Consider the following 14,247-nt stretch of genomic DNA (forward strand, 5'->3'; position numbering starts at 1 on the left):
AGAGGAGCTACCCACTGTGGGTTTCTTCTCTGCTAAGAGCTGAACAGACGTTTGGATGAATCTGCCTGTTGCCTGTGGAGAGGAGCTACCCACTGTGTGTCTCCTCTGAGCTGTTCTGTCACTCAATAAAGCACCTCTTTACCTTGCTCACCCTCCACTTGTCTACATGCCCCCTTCTTCCTGGACATTGGATAAGAACTCAAGTTCTGCCAAATGGCAGGGCTGAAACACATCCCTTGCTCACTATGTTGCAGGTGATGAGAAGGAGGGAAGAGAGATGGAGAGAAGAGCTGCAGCCCTTCAGAGAGCCCAGACCTAGCAGCTCCCTGAGCCAGGGCTGTGACTCCTTCTTTGGGGCTCTGTGGTTCCTGGCATCTCCAAGCTTCTGGATGCAACCACATTCCCCAGTGCCAGCTGTGGAAGCTGCTTACAGTACTCCTGGTTTGGCCAAAGCCTCACAGGAAGCTAGTGCCCATGCTGGCACCTGGAGCTGCCTGCCCCACTGTAACCAGCATGCATTGTGCACAGTAGCCAGACCCCACACTCACTCACTCACACACCCTTCACCACTCCATGTCTGGCTGGCCCTTAGAAGGCGTGATATCCAAACTGGCAGTGTGAGCTGAGTGTAGCCTACCAAGCCCAGTGGGCCTGAGCAAAACGGGCAAAGGCACCACTGACCATAGAGGTTTGTGGCTGGAAAGTGACACTCAAGGATCCTGTGACATTAATATTAATAATAATTAAGAATATTAATCTTTAATATGCTTTTGTTTCAAATTATACATTGTGCTGGAGTTCCTGGTTCTCTCTCCTTAGGGAGGACTCCGTTTTGCCTATGGTTCATTTTAACCCCCATTTGAGAATCACTTATCCAAGACTTACTGGGTCTCAGAAATTTCCTCATTTGTGGTATAAGCAACATTACTGATACAATGCATCTCCTCCCTGGGAAACTGTTTGAAAGAAGCATACACTTTCTGACAAGTTTGTTCAAAATTCATCCCCTTATTTTGTAATCACACCTACTGTGAAGGGTATTACAGGATCATGCTTTTCCTTTAGTCTTCAGCTTTTTCATACAATTCTTTTGTAGTGTAAATTATTAAGGAAAGATATTTAAATATATTTCTCAATAATGGGGCAGTGAATACGATTTGAGTAGTATTTTGGAGGATAATTGAAATTTTATTCCCTAGATTCTTCTTTTTTTTTTTTTTAGGCAGTCTTGCTCTATCGCTCAGGCTGAAGTGCAGTGGCGTGATCTTAGCTCACTGCAACCTCTGCCTCCTGGGTTCAAGCTATTCTCCTGCCTCAGCCTCCCAAGTAGCTGGGACCACAGGTGCGTGCCACCACACCTGGCTAACTTTTGTATTTTCAGTAGAGATGGAGTTTTGCAATTTTGGCCAGGCTAGTCTCCAACTCCTGACCTCAGGTGATACACCCGCCTTGGCCTCCCAAAGTGCTGGGATTACAGGTGTGAGCCACCACACCTGGCCTCTAGATTCTTTTTTTTTTTTTTTTTTTTTTTTTGAGACAGAGTCTTGTTCTGTCACCCAGGCTGGAGTGCAGTGGCATGATCTCAGCTCATTGCAAGCTCCATCTCCCAGGTTCACGCCATTCTCCTGCCTCAGCCTCCTGAGTAGCTGGGACTATAGGTGCCCACCACCATGCCCGGCTAATTTTTTTTGTATTTTTAGTAGATATGGGGTTTCACCATGTTAGTCAGGATGGTCTTGATCTCCTGACCTCGTGAACTGCCTGCCTCGGCCTCCTAAACTGCTGGGATTACAGGTGTGAGCCACCACACCTGGCCTCTAGATTCTTTTTTTTTTTTTTTTTTTGAGACAGAGTCTTGTTCTGTCACCCAGGCTGGAGTGCAGTGGCACGATCTCAGCTCACTGCAAGCTCCATCTCCCAGGTTCACGCCATTCTCCTGCCTCAGCCTCCTGAGTAGCTGGGACTATAGGTGCCTACCACCATGCCCGGCTAATTTTTTTTGTATTTTTAGTAGATATGGGGTTTCACCATGTTAGTCAGGATGGTCTTGATCTCCTGACCTCGTGAACTGCCTGCCTCGGCCTCCTAAACTGCTGGGATTACAGATGTGAGCCACCACGCCTGGCCTAGATTCTTTAAAACATAGTATATTTTCATTGACTGAGAATATTAAGCCTAATTTAGTGCCTGTATTTTAAAGGTGATAAGACTATATCAATTGAATCAAAGAAAAGAGGATCAAATAGGTCCAAAAGTTAATAATTTTGAAGTATTCAGCCACGGTAGTGTTGTGGTGATCAGACCCAACACCTGGTCGTGGGGTGACAAAGTCTGGCAGAGTCAAAGGATTGAGAAAAAGACAGTTTGAAAAGGAAAGTGGGACCAGGGGGCCATCGCGATTGTGGAGGCTGCGAAGGCCCCGACCTCTGGGAGTCCAGGCTATTTATTGGTAATCCAACAAAGAAACAGGTCTTGAGAATGTGGGGGTCAAAAGGGCAGGCACATGATCTACAGCTGTGATGGTTTAGCATTGATATGGTACATCTTTTGCTACTTGAGATAATGGGAATATAATTGATTTAGGAGCCTAGGAGGGCTAGAAGCAAGGAGCCAGCAAGTCTAGACACATTCCAGAGGACATTATGACAGACATGCAAGCCCTGCCTCAGCTTTTTTCCCAACAGGCAGCTTTTTCCCAACATGCCCCCCTGCTCTTTTTTGTAAAAGAGAAGGTATCATTATTACTAGCATAAAAGGTGGCCTCTTTTAATTGAGCAAGGCAATTGCAGGCTGTGCAGTGCTTAATTGCCAGTTGGTGATCCAGCTTCATTTTTCTTAGCCCTTATTCAAACTGGAGTCTCTGCGGTTTGAATGCATCCCACATGTCTCCTCTTTCCCTTTTACAAGAGGACCCTTAATCCTAGGGGTTGCAGAAGGATGAAGGTCCATCTTCTGTAACTTCTTCATGCTGAATAGGGGCGATGATATTCCTGCCTAACTATTAGGGTCTCTTGTATTCAGGGCAGAGAGGAGCTGAGTCAGAAAGCATTGGTTCATTAAGCATCGTGACTCTGGTCAGTCTTCGTTCCATCTTTGCATTCAGATTCAACTGGCTCATGGCTCATACTGGGGCAACCCGGTCCATGGTTGGGATCCATAGGTTCCTCCAGTCTCCTGTTCCATGGTCATACACATCTTGAGAGCATCCATATGGTTTGTTCATCTCCTGCAAAAACACAAGCATACCCTCACCTCCACATTAGTAAATCTACTGAAACAGAAGCAAAAACTTTTGTGGCTGTGGCCAGGAGGCCACTGATAATGAGAAATTAGGTCCCTTCTAACAGAAGGCGCAGGGAAAGCAAATCGAGGCTTTTCAGACTTTCAATTCGCACTGTACAGGTGGGTCCACTAGATGCTGTGGTTCATGATAGATCTTCAGATGTTTGGCAGGCACCCACACAGGCAGCTGATTGTCACCTGGAGAGACACAAGCAAGTCCTCTTCCCCATATAATTACTTTTCCTTTTCCCCAGTTCTTTGTATGTGCATCCCTCTGCCATATATCTTGTCCAGCCTTTTTATTTTCCTTTTGTCCAGTCAGGTGTTGTTCCACTGCTGTTATGGGTTGATCTTTTTGTAAATTTAAAAATTTTAATTTTAATAAAGCTAGATGCAATTGCATATGCAATGTTTTATATTCCTGGTCTCCTGCCTTCTGCTTTTGTATTTGAGTTTTTAAAGTACAATTAGCTCTTTCCACTATTGCCTGTCCTTGTGAGTTATATGGAATACCCATAGTATGGGCAATATTCCATTGTTGAAAGAAGGTAGCCATGGCTTTACTATAGTATCGTGGGCTGTTATCAGTTTTGATTTTTTCTGGGATTCCCATAACAGAAAAGCAAGATAAAAGATGTCTTTTAACATGAGCTCTTGCCTCCCCTGTTTGACATGGGGCCCAGATAAAATGTGAATAGATATCTACTGAAACATGAACAAAGGACAATTTTCCAAAAGCAGGAATATGTGTTACATCCATCTGCCAGATGGAATTTGGAGATAAACCTCTAGGGTTAACTCCTGCTCCTTGATGTGGTGAATGCACAACTTGGCAGACAGAACAGTGTTGCACAATTTCTTTAGCTTGTTTCCATGATACACCATATCTTTTCCTAAGGCCTGCAGCATTAAGGTGGGTTAAAGAATGAAATGTTTGTGCATCAGCAAAAGCTGTAGACCCCAATGCACCTGCCCTTTGATTAAGTTTAGTTAGAGGGCCAGGGAGGTTAGTATGTACTCTCATATGAGTGATATAGAAAGGTGAATGCCTTTGTTGTAGTGCTTGCTGTAAAGAATGAAATAAAGGATTAAGTTGTTCATCAGTCACATTTTGAATTAAGGCACGTTCAATATTTTGTGTGGTTTGCACTACATAGGCTGAATCAGAAACAATGTTTACTGGCTGTTTAAAAGTTTTTAACACTGTTATCACAGCCATAAGTTCAGCCCTTTGATCAGAAGCAAAGTCAGTTTGCAAAACTTGTTGTTGAGGTCCTGCAAATGAGGCTTTTCCATTACTAGATCCATCAGTAAAAACAGTAAGGGCCCCTTTAATAGGGGCTTTTTGAGTAATAGAAGGCAATATCTGGGATGTTAATTTTAGAAACTGAAATATCTTAGATTTAGGATAATGATTATCAAGAATGCCAACAAAACCTGCCAAATTAACTTGCCATTCTTGAGAATTAACATAGGCTTGTTGAATTTGTTGTTTAGTTAACAGAACTATAATCTGATTTGGATCATATCATATTAGCTTTGTTGTGCGCAGCCTTGCTTGTCCTACTAGCCCAGCAATTTGATCCAAGTACAGAGTGAACATTTTGGTTGTATTGTGAGGCAGAAAAAGCCACTCAACCAGATCATCCTGTTGAACTATAACTCCTGTAGGTGAATGCTTAGTAGGAAAAACTAAAAACTGTAATGGTTACGTTGGATTAATCCGTTCTACTTGTGCTTGCTGAATTTTTTCCTCAATTAATTGAAGTTCTTCCAATGCCTCTTTGGAAAAGGAGCATTTCCTGTTAAGGTCAGAATCACCTCGTGAAGTAGAAAAGAGGTGAGACATAGCATAGGCAGGAATGCCTAAAGTTGGACAAATACAATTAATGTCTCCTAATAATTTTTGGAAATCATTTAAGGTTTCTAAATTATCTCTTCGAATTTGAACCTTTTGAGACTTAATAGGACTTTGTTCTACCTTCCTAGATATTGAAAGGGAGTAGAAGTTTGGATTTTACTGGGGGCTATAATCAACACTGAAGCATTTACAGACTTTTCTAACTGTTTGTAGCACAACATCAATTCTTCCCTAGTTTCAGCTGCCCACAAAATATCATCCATGTAATGGATGACATAACATTTTTTAAACTGTTCTCTAACTGGCTTAATAGCTTTCCCAACATAAGTTTGGCAGATAGTCGGGCATGCCTTGTGGTAGTACTTTCCAATGGTATCTGTCCGCTGGTTCTTTTATTATTTATGGCAGGAATAGTAAAAGGAAATTTTTCATAATCTTGGGCAGCTAAAAGAAGCAATCCTTTAGATCTATCACTATGAGAGGCCAGTATTTGGGATCATTGTTATGGAGGGTAACCCTAGTTGTAGTGCACCCATGGGTTGAATTACAGCATTAACAGCCCTTAAATCTGTTAACATTCTGCATTTCCCTGATTTTTTCTTAATGACAAATACAGGAGAATTCCAAGGGGAAAAAGTAGGTTCTATATGACCCTTTTGCAATTTTTCCTGCACCAGCTCTTTTAAAGCCTCCAGTTTTTTCCTGTTTCAGCAGCCATTGGTCCACCCAAACCAGTTTGGCAGTTAGCCAAACAAGAGGAATGGGAGCCGGAGGCTCAACAATGGCCGCTTCCAAAAATGACACCCCAATCTGGTCCGATCAGTTTGTCCTTTTAATTCTAAAGGTTCTGATTGACTATTTTTATCTTTTCCTAGTCATTTTCCTGGGCAGTATACCATATTTATCATCATTTGTCTACTGTTACTACTATATTGATCCATAGGAATAGAAATTTCAGCATCCCATTATTGCAATAAGTCTCTACCCCATAAATTGAGAGGAATAGGTGTAATGATAGGCTGAATTGTCCCTTCCAGGCCATTTGGCCCTTGACATGGTAAAATAAAGAAACTTTGAAAAACTTCTGAGGATGCTCCTACTCCAAAAATACCAATAGATGCCTTTTGCTTAGGCCAGTGCTGGGCCCATTGATTTATAGCAATAATAGAGACATCAGCTCCAGTATCTACTAGTCCTTCAAAATCTTTTCCCTGAATAGTTACTGTGTAAATAGATCTTTTGTCGGACACTTGATAACCCAATATACAGCATTTCCTGTTGGATTAGTTCTACCAAAGCCTCCTGTTCTCTTCATTGTGCTGCTTCCTAGTTTTATGTAAGGTAACAGCAACAAGTGAGCAATTCTTTCTCCTGGGGAAGCAGACCATAGAGTCAAGGAACTAATAACTAATTGAATTTCTCCAGTATAATCAGAATCAATTGTTCCCGTATGCACAGTGACACCTTTCAAATTTAGACTAGACTTTCCAAGTAATAGACCAACTGTTCCTGTGGGTAAGAGTCCCGTAACTCCCATAGGGACCTTTTTTGGTGGCTCCCCAGGAGATGGGAATTGTGCTGCAGAGGTCTACAACAGCACTGACTGCTGTGGTGGGGGACAATTATTGTACATTTGTAAGGGCAGTGGCTGTGCCGGATATGCCTCAGTTTGTTGGGGGGCTCGAGGCAGGTCCCTCTTCCTGTTTCTTGAGAGAGGTTGTCAATCTTTGCTAATTTTAGAATGACACTGACTTGCCTAGTGATGGCTTTTTTCACAACGGGGGCATACACAAGGACTTTTCTGTTGGTAGCTCTTGCCTTTTGATTTCCCTTTCTACATTCCTTTTTTATGTGTCCAAATTGCCCACAATTAGAGCAAGAGCCTGAGAAATGGGGCATATTCTTTCTGACTCTTAATCCAGCCATAGCCTGATCTAAAAGAGTAGTCCTATATAAGTTACCTCCAATGTCATCGCAAGCCTTAATATATTCAGCTAAATGAGGCTTCCCTCTCAGGGGTCTAATAGCAGTAACACTCTACATTAGTATTATCGTATGCAAGAAGCTGTATTACAACATCTTGAGCTGTTTTATCAGTTATGGCTTTATACACAGCCTCTTGAAGCCAAGCAATAAAATCAATATATGATTCTTTAGGTCCTTGTTGAACAGAACTGAAAGAAGGATATTTTTCCCCGTAACATTTATCCTTCCCCATGCCTGTAAGCACACAGAGCACAGCTGAATAATGGCAACATCCTCCATTACTGCTTGATTTTCTAATCAACCCCAATCAGATCCAACTCCCATTAACTGTTCAAAGGAAACAGGCACAGGTGGTCATGCTTGTGTATTTTCCCTTGCCTGAGTTTGAGCTTCATCAGCCCACCAGGTTTTAAACTGCAAGTACTGAGATGAAGTGAGAACAGATTTTGTTAAAGTTTCCCAATCATACGGTATTAATCCATTATCGAGAGAAACATTTTTTAATAAAGTTTGCACAAAAGAAGAGTTTCGTCTATATTGACTAATGGCTTGCTTGAATTCCTTTAACAGCCTAAAAGGAAAGGTGGTCCAATTAGCTATATTCTGTCCTTCCTGCTGGATTATAGTTATGGGAAATTGCCATGCTTCAAGGTCTGCCTCCACTCTAGCCTTTTGAGTAGAATTTTGTATAGCACCACCAATTGCTCCAGATTTTAATGTTGCAACTATAGGAGCAGTAAGTTTTGTAGCTAATTCATCTTCTCGCCCATTAAGGGGAGAGAGAGGAGGTGGCCTTTCATTTAATTCAGCAGGTACAGCCAACGGGCTAGTAAAACATACTTTTTTCAGTTTCCCTTTCTTTTCTTTAATTTCCTCCATTTCCTGTTCCTCACATTCAGAATCTGAAGATAGTTTTTTACACTCATCCTCCTCTTCCTCATCTGAATCTGCCTCATCATCTGTTTGAAATGGCTCAAGAGCTGCTTTTATTAGCACCCACATTGACCAAACCAAGACTGGAATTTTTGCTCCACCTTTATACACTTTTTAAAAACCTCTGCCAATTCTCTCCCGTTCATCCAACTCCATAGTCCCTTGTTCTGGGAACTATGGGCAAAACTGCTTTACTGCTTTAAAAGGTGATAACAAATTCTGAGTACTAACTTTCATTCCTCCTGTTTGTAATAAATGCCTTAAGAAATTTAAATAAGCAGAATGTCTGCTTTTACTTTGTCCCATTGTTACCCTGGTTCTTCCCAGTGCTCAGCTTTCCTGCCGAGCTTCTTTTAGACATCCTTGGGCGTCCTTTGATGATGCATCCTCCGCTTTCACACGCTGTAGTGTTCCTTCACCGGGGTCTTTGTTGCCCCACGTTGGGCCACCAGGAATGTTGGGGTGATCAGTCCCAACACCAGATTGTGGGGGCGACAAAGTCCGGCAGAGTCAAAGGATTGAGAAAAAGTTTGAGAAGGAAAGTGGGACCAGGGGGCCATCATGATTGTGGAGGCTGTGAAGGCCCTGAGCTCTGGGAGCCCAAGCTAGTTATTGGTAATCCAACAAAGAAAGAGGTCGTGAGAATGTGGGGGTCGAAAGGGCAGGCGCGTGATCTACAGCTGTGATGGTTTAGGATTTATGTGGAACATCTTCTGCTACTTGGGATAATGGGAATACAATTGATCTAGGAGCCTAGGAGGGCTAGAAGCAAGGAGCCAGCAAGGCTAGACACATTCCAGAGGGCATTATGTCAGACATGCAAGCCCTGCCTCAGTTTTTTTCCCAACACTCAGCTTTTTCCCAACAAGTAGTGGAAAGTTTCAGAAAACTATGATCTATAAATTCAATGACCAATAAGGAAACACCTTATTAGAAAATTATCTAAGTTTATACTCTAAGAAAAGTAAATTTATGAATGAAATCATAAAATTGTCAAACTAGCATTGGAGTAGGTATATACAGTTACATTTTTTTCTGCCTCATAAGTGAGACTAGAATTTAAACCTGAATATCTTATCTAAGAATTTTGCTATGTAGAACGCCCAAACTATACAATTTTTAATCTGGGATTTGAAAGAGATTGAAATTAAACTCTGCATCTGAACTCAGTGCTGCCTCCCTCTAATTTATTTGCAGTTTTCTGTTATTTGGTGCCTCAGGTTAAACCTACTGGGAGAAAGAGGTTCTGAACCCTTCATTTACTATCCACTTTTGTTTTGTTATCCTTGCTTTCCTCTTCAAGGCTACTGTGGATATTCATTCTAGCTTGATTTACTTCATGTAAAAATATTCCCTTTTGTGGAGATAAAGGAGTAAATAAAAGAGTATGCAGGTTTATTTGTCCTTGACTTATAACCCCGAAGAATTAGGGTGAATTTGCTTAATCCAGTTTCTTTTTCCTACTATTGAGTTTCCTTCATCATGAGTTGAAACCACTCAACACTCCTCCTTTTTTGCCACCTTTATTCCAAGTCACATTTAGCCTCTTGATTTCCCTGGAGTTTTATAATGCTCCCAGAACACTTTGTCCTATGATCACTCCCATGTGAATTATAGGTCTATTTACTGTGCGTTAACCATCTACCTACCAGTGATAACCTCTGAGTTCACTGCTCTTTCATAAACAGGAAGATAAGTCCTCTGAGAACTGCCAAGTTTATTGTTATCGTGCAATGGTAAAATAGTTACATATCAGAGACCAATGTGCAGAGAAGAGACTAGACAAGGCCAAAAATTGCTTGTTTGACTTGGCTTTTACTCAGTTGTCTTTATCACTCATTCCTGTGGCTATATTCATGACCTTGATGTCCTCAGTTCTGCACAGCATCCCAATCTCAGCTTGGAACCCCCCCCACACCCCACCTCTCCCCCACTAGCCTTCCAGCCCACTCACTTGAATGCACCCACTAGAGCAACTACTTGACTGATGTCCTCCAATCAACTAACTTCTACTTTCCACTACGGATTACCAGACTCAGTTCCTCCCTTCTCCCCTTATTCAGCTTAGAACCCATGGCCCTTCATTAGAATCATTCTCCTGATGCTTGATCCTGCTATTGGACTTTCCTAGCAATGCTCTAACCCCTAGTTAAATCCCACTCTCTTCTACTTTGTGTTTGCGCCATGAAGCTGAGCATTCCTGAAACAAAACAAAAAACAGCCTCAACCATGCTGATTGAATTCACATACACAAATATCAAAGGATCGTTAAATACTCCCTGGGAGGAAATTTCCTATGATGTTTGCTTTCCCACTGTCTAAAAGAGACTATATCACACATTGTCTTGTCTCCTCAAACTGTCTATACTCCCTTTTCTTCCCTCACTGTCAGCTGACCACTTTGTCTCCATTGGCATAAACAGAAGCAATCACAAGGAATGCCCTCATCTCCCAGCCACCAAATCAATCAAACTGTCTGTGGATGTATGTCCAGATAGCTCTTGTCCTACTTCTTGCAGCACTGCTACTATACACAGTAGTTTTTATTTGATGCAAACCCACAGTTTCCAGTTCTTTCTCCAGCTATAAATATTGATGAGAGGTTACTTATGGAACCTTATAGAACACACCAAAAGGAAGAAAAATTACTAATTTAAAACATGGAAACGGGTAGTCTCAACATGAGCAAGCTAGCGTGGTGGCCTGCATTGTGGCGGGATATGGGGTTGCAAAGAGCCTAGGCCGGAGTCTCCAAGTTCGGGGCTGGCCTCTGTTGCTTGCAGTTCTTGAGTCCCTAATTCATTCCTCCAAGAGGAAGAATAAATCCTCCGAAATTTCAAATAGGAAGAAAAGTTATGTTAGAAAGGAGAAAAGTACTCCACATTCCAGACTTCTATGTTGGAAGTATTCTTTGTGTTACTACAGCTGACTCATATGCCGGTGAAAAAATCAGCCAGTTTCTGGGGATTTGCATCTAGAGATCAGGAAAAGGACTTGGGGCTACTTTTATCCTTAGGAATGTTATTGAAGGACAAGGTGTTAAGATTTGCTTTGAACTTTATAATCCTCGAATCCAGGAGATTCAAGTGGTCAAATTAGAGAAATGGCTGGGTGATAGCTTGCTGTGGTTACGAGATGCCCTTCCTGAATATAGCACTGTTGATGTGAATATGAAGCCAGTAGCACGACAGCCTAGCCAAGAAGTTCCTGTTAATAAGCTGAAAGTGAAAATGAAGCCTCAGCCCTGGTCCAAATGCTGGGACTGTCCAAATTTTAATATTTAAGGAATAATATTTGATCCTTGTTTCACTGAAGAACAAATGAAAGCAGCTTAGAAGTAGAGACATCTGTGGCTTGAATTTGATATTATGAGGGAATATGATGCTTCAAAAATTGAAGATGCAATATGGGATGAAATTGAAGCATCTAGAAAGTCCTGATTCTGAGAATGAATTTGGTTACTTGCAGAAGATATATTGGCTCTAAGAGGATCTATTGAGAAACCAATTTAATTTCATTTATAAGAACACAGTCATTAAATGAACTAAGCATTCATTGTTTCGTTAGTACTTTTTTCTAAAATAAAACTTGCACACCAGTTTATTACTCTAAAAAAAAGAATTATACATTCTAAATGGTCCAATATCCATTCCCTTACTGGAGGCACAGTTACAATAGGAGTCAGAGCATCACCAGAATGCTCTTTAATGAGCATGGAATCGGAGCAAGGGGAATAGGTAGAGTGATCCTTTTTAAATTGTGAAATAAATCATAAGCACAACAATGTATGATTTACAGAATAATAAAATGGACATTTACGTAACCATCATCAGGTTAAGAAATAGAACATTTAGGCCGGGCGTGGTGGCTTACGCTTGTAATCCCAGTACTTTGGGAGGCCAAGGCTGGCAGATCACTTGAGGTCAGGAGTTCGAGACCAACCTGGCCAACATGGGGAAACCCTGTCTCTACTAAAAATACAAAAATTAGCCGGATGTGGTCGCGCATGCCTGTAATCCCAGCTACTCGGGAGGCTGAGGCAGGAGAATCACTTGAACCCGAGAGCTGGAGGTTGCAGTGAGCCATAATTGTACACTGCACTCCAGCCTGGGTGACACAGTGAGACTCAGTCCCAAAAAAAAAAAAAAAAAAAAAAGAAATATCTGAGAAGGTTAAGAAATAACATCGAATAAGATCTAAAACAAGGGGCGAGGAGCCAAGATGGCCCAATAGGAACAGCTCCAGTCTACAGCTCCCAGCGCGAGCGACGCAGAAGACGGGTGATTTCTGCATTTCCATCTGAGGTACTGTGTTCATCTCACTAGGGAGTGCCAGACAGTGGGTGCAGGTCAGTGGGTGAGTGCACCGTGCGCCAGCCGAAGCAGGGGTGAGGCATTGCCTCACTCGGGAAGCGCAAGGGGTCAGGGAGTTCCCTTTCCAGGGGTGACAGACGGCACCTGGAAAATCGGGCCACTCCCACCCGAATACTGTGCTTTTCCGACGGGCTTAGGAAACGGTGCCCCAGGAGAGTATAGCCCGCACCTGGCTCAGAGGGTCCTACGCCCACGGAGTCTCCCTGATTGCTAGCACAGCAGTCTGAGATCAAACAGCAAGTCAGCAGTAAGGCTGGGGGAGGGGCGCCCGCCATTGCCCAGGCTCGCTTAGGTAAACAAAGCAGCCAGGAAGCTTGAACTGGGTGGAGCCCACCACAGCTCAAGGAGGCCTGCCTGCCTCTGTAGGCTCCACCTCTGGGGGCAGGGCACAGACAAACAAAAAGACAGCAGTAACCTCTGCAGACTTAAATGTTCCTGTCTGACAGCTTTGAGGAGAGCAGTGGTTCTCCCAGCACGCAGCTGGAGGTCTGAGAACGGGCTGACTGCCTCCTCAAGTGGGTCCCTGACCCCTGACCCCCGAGCAGCCTAACTGGGAGGCACCCCTCAGCAGGGGCAGACTGACACTTCACACGGCCAGGTACTCCAACAGACCTGCAGCTGAGGGTCCTGTCTGTTAGAAGGAAAACTAACAGAAAGGACATCCACACCAAAAACCCATCTGTACATCACCATCATCAAAGACCAAAAGTAGATAAAACCACAAAGATGGGGAAAAAACAGAGCAGAAAAACTGGAAACTCTAAAAAGCAGAGTACCTCTCCTCCTCCAAAGGAACACAGTTCCTCACCAGCAACGGAACAAAGCTGGACGGAGAATGACTTTGACGAGCTGAGAGAAGAAGGCTTCAGACGATCAAATTACTCCGAGCTACAGGAGGATATTCAAACCAAAGGCAAAGAAGTTGAAAACTTTGAAAAAAATTTAGAAGAATGTATAACTAGAATAACCAATACAGAGAAGTGCTTAAAGGAGCTGATGGAGCTGAAAACCAAGGCTCGAGAACTACATGAAGAATGCAGAAGCCTCAGGAGCTGATGCGATCAAATGGAAGAAAGGGTATCAGCCCTGGAAGATGAAATGAACGAAATGAAGCGAGAAGGGAAGTTTAGAGAAAAAAGAATAAAAAGAAATGAGCAAAGCCTCCAAGAAATGTGGGACTATGTGAAAAGACCAAATCTACGTCTGATTGGTGTACTTGAAAGTGACGGGGAGAATGGAAACAAGCTGGAAAACACTCTGCAGGATATTATCCAGGAGAACTTCCCCAACCTAGCAAGGCAGGCCAACATTCAGATTCAGGAAATACAGAGAACACCACAAAGATACTCCTTGAGAAGAGCAACTCCAAGACACATAATTGTCAGATTCACCAAAGTTGAAATGAAGGAAAAAATGTTAAGGGCAGCCAGAGAGAAAGGTCGGGTTACCATCAAAGGGAAGCCCATCAGACTAACAGCAGATCTCTCGGCAGAAACCCTACAAGCCAGAAGAGAGTGGGGGCCAATATTCAACATTCTTGAAGAAAAGAATTTTCAACCCAGAATTTCATATCCTGCCAAACTAAGCTTCATAAGTGAAGGAGAAATAAAATACTTTACAGACAAGCAAATGCTGAGAGATTTTGTCACCACCAGGCCTGCCCTAAAAGAGCTCCTGAAGGAAGCGCTAAACATGGAAAGGCACAACCGGTACCAGCCACTGCAAAATCATACCGAAATGTAAAGACCATCGAGATTAGGAAGAGACTGCATCAACTAACGAGCAAAATAACCAGCTAACATCATAATGACA

The 14,247-nt window shown here is 42.7% G+C and overlaps 1 pseudogene; it reads left to right on the forward strand.

The window, feature by feature from the left end:
* Positions 1-10,848: 10,848 nt before the first annotated feature.
* Positions 10,849-11,502, forward strand: LOC100461337 (large ribosomal subunit protein bL19m-like; annotated as a pseudogene).
* The last annotated feature ends 2,745 nt before the right edge of the window (positions 11,503-14,247 follow it).

The sequence above is a fragment of the Pongo abelii genome, chromosome 3 (genome assembly GCF_028885655.2).
Source record: "Pongo abelii isolate AG06213 chromosome 3, NHGRI_mPonAbe1-v2.0_pri, whole genome shotgun sequence".
NCBI classification, from domain to species: Eukaryota; Metazoa; Chordata; class Mammalia; order Primates; family Hominidae; genus Pongo; species Pongo abelii.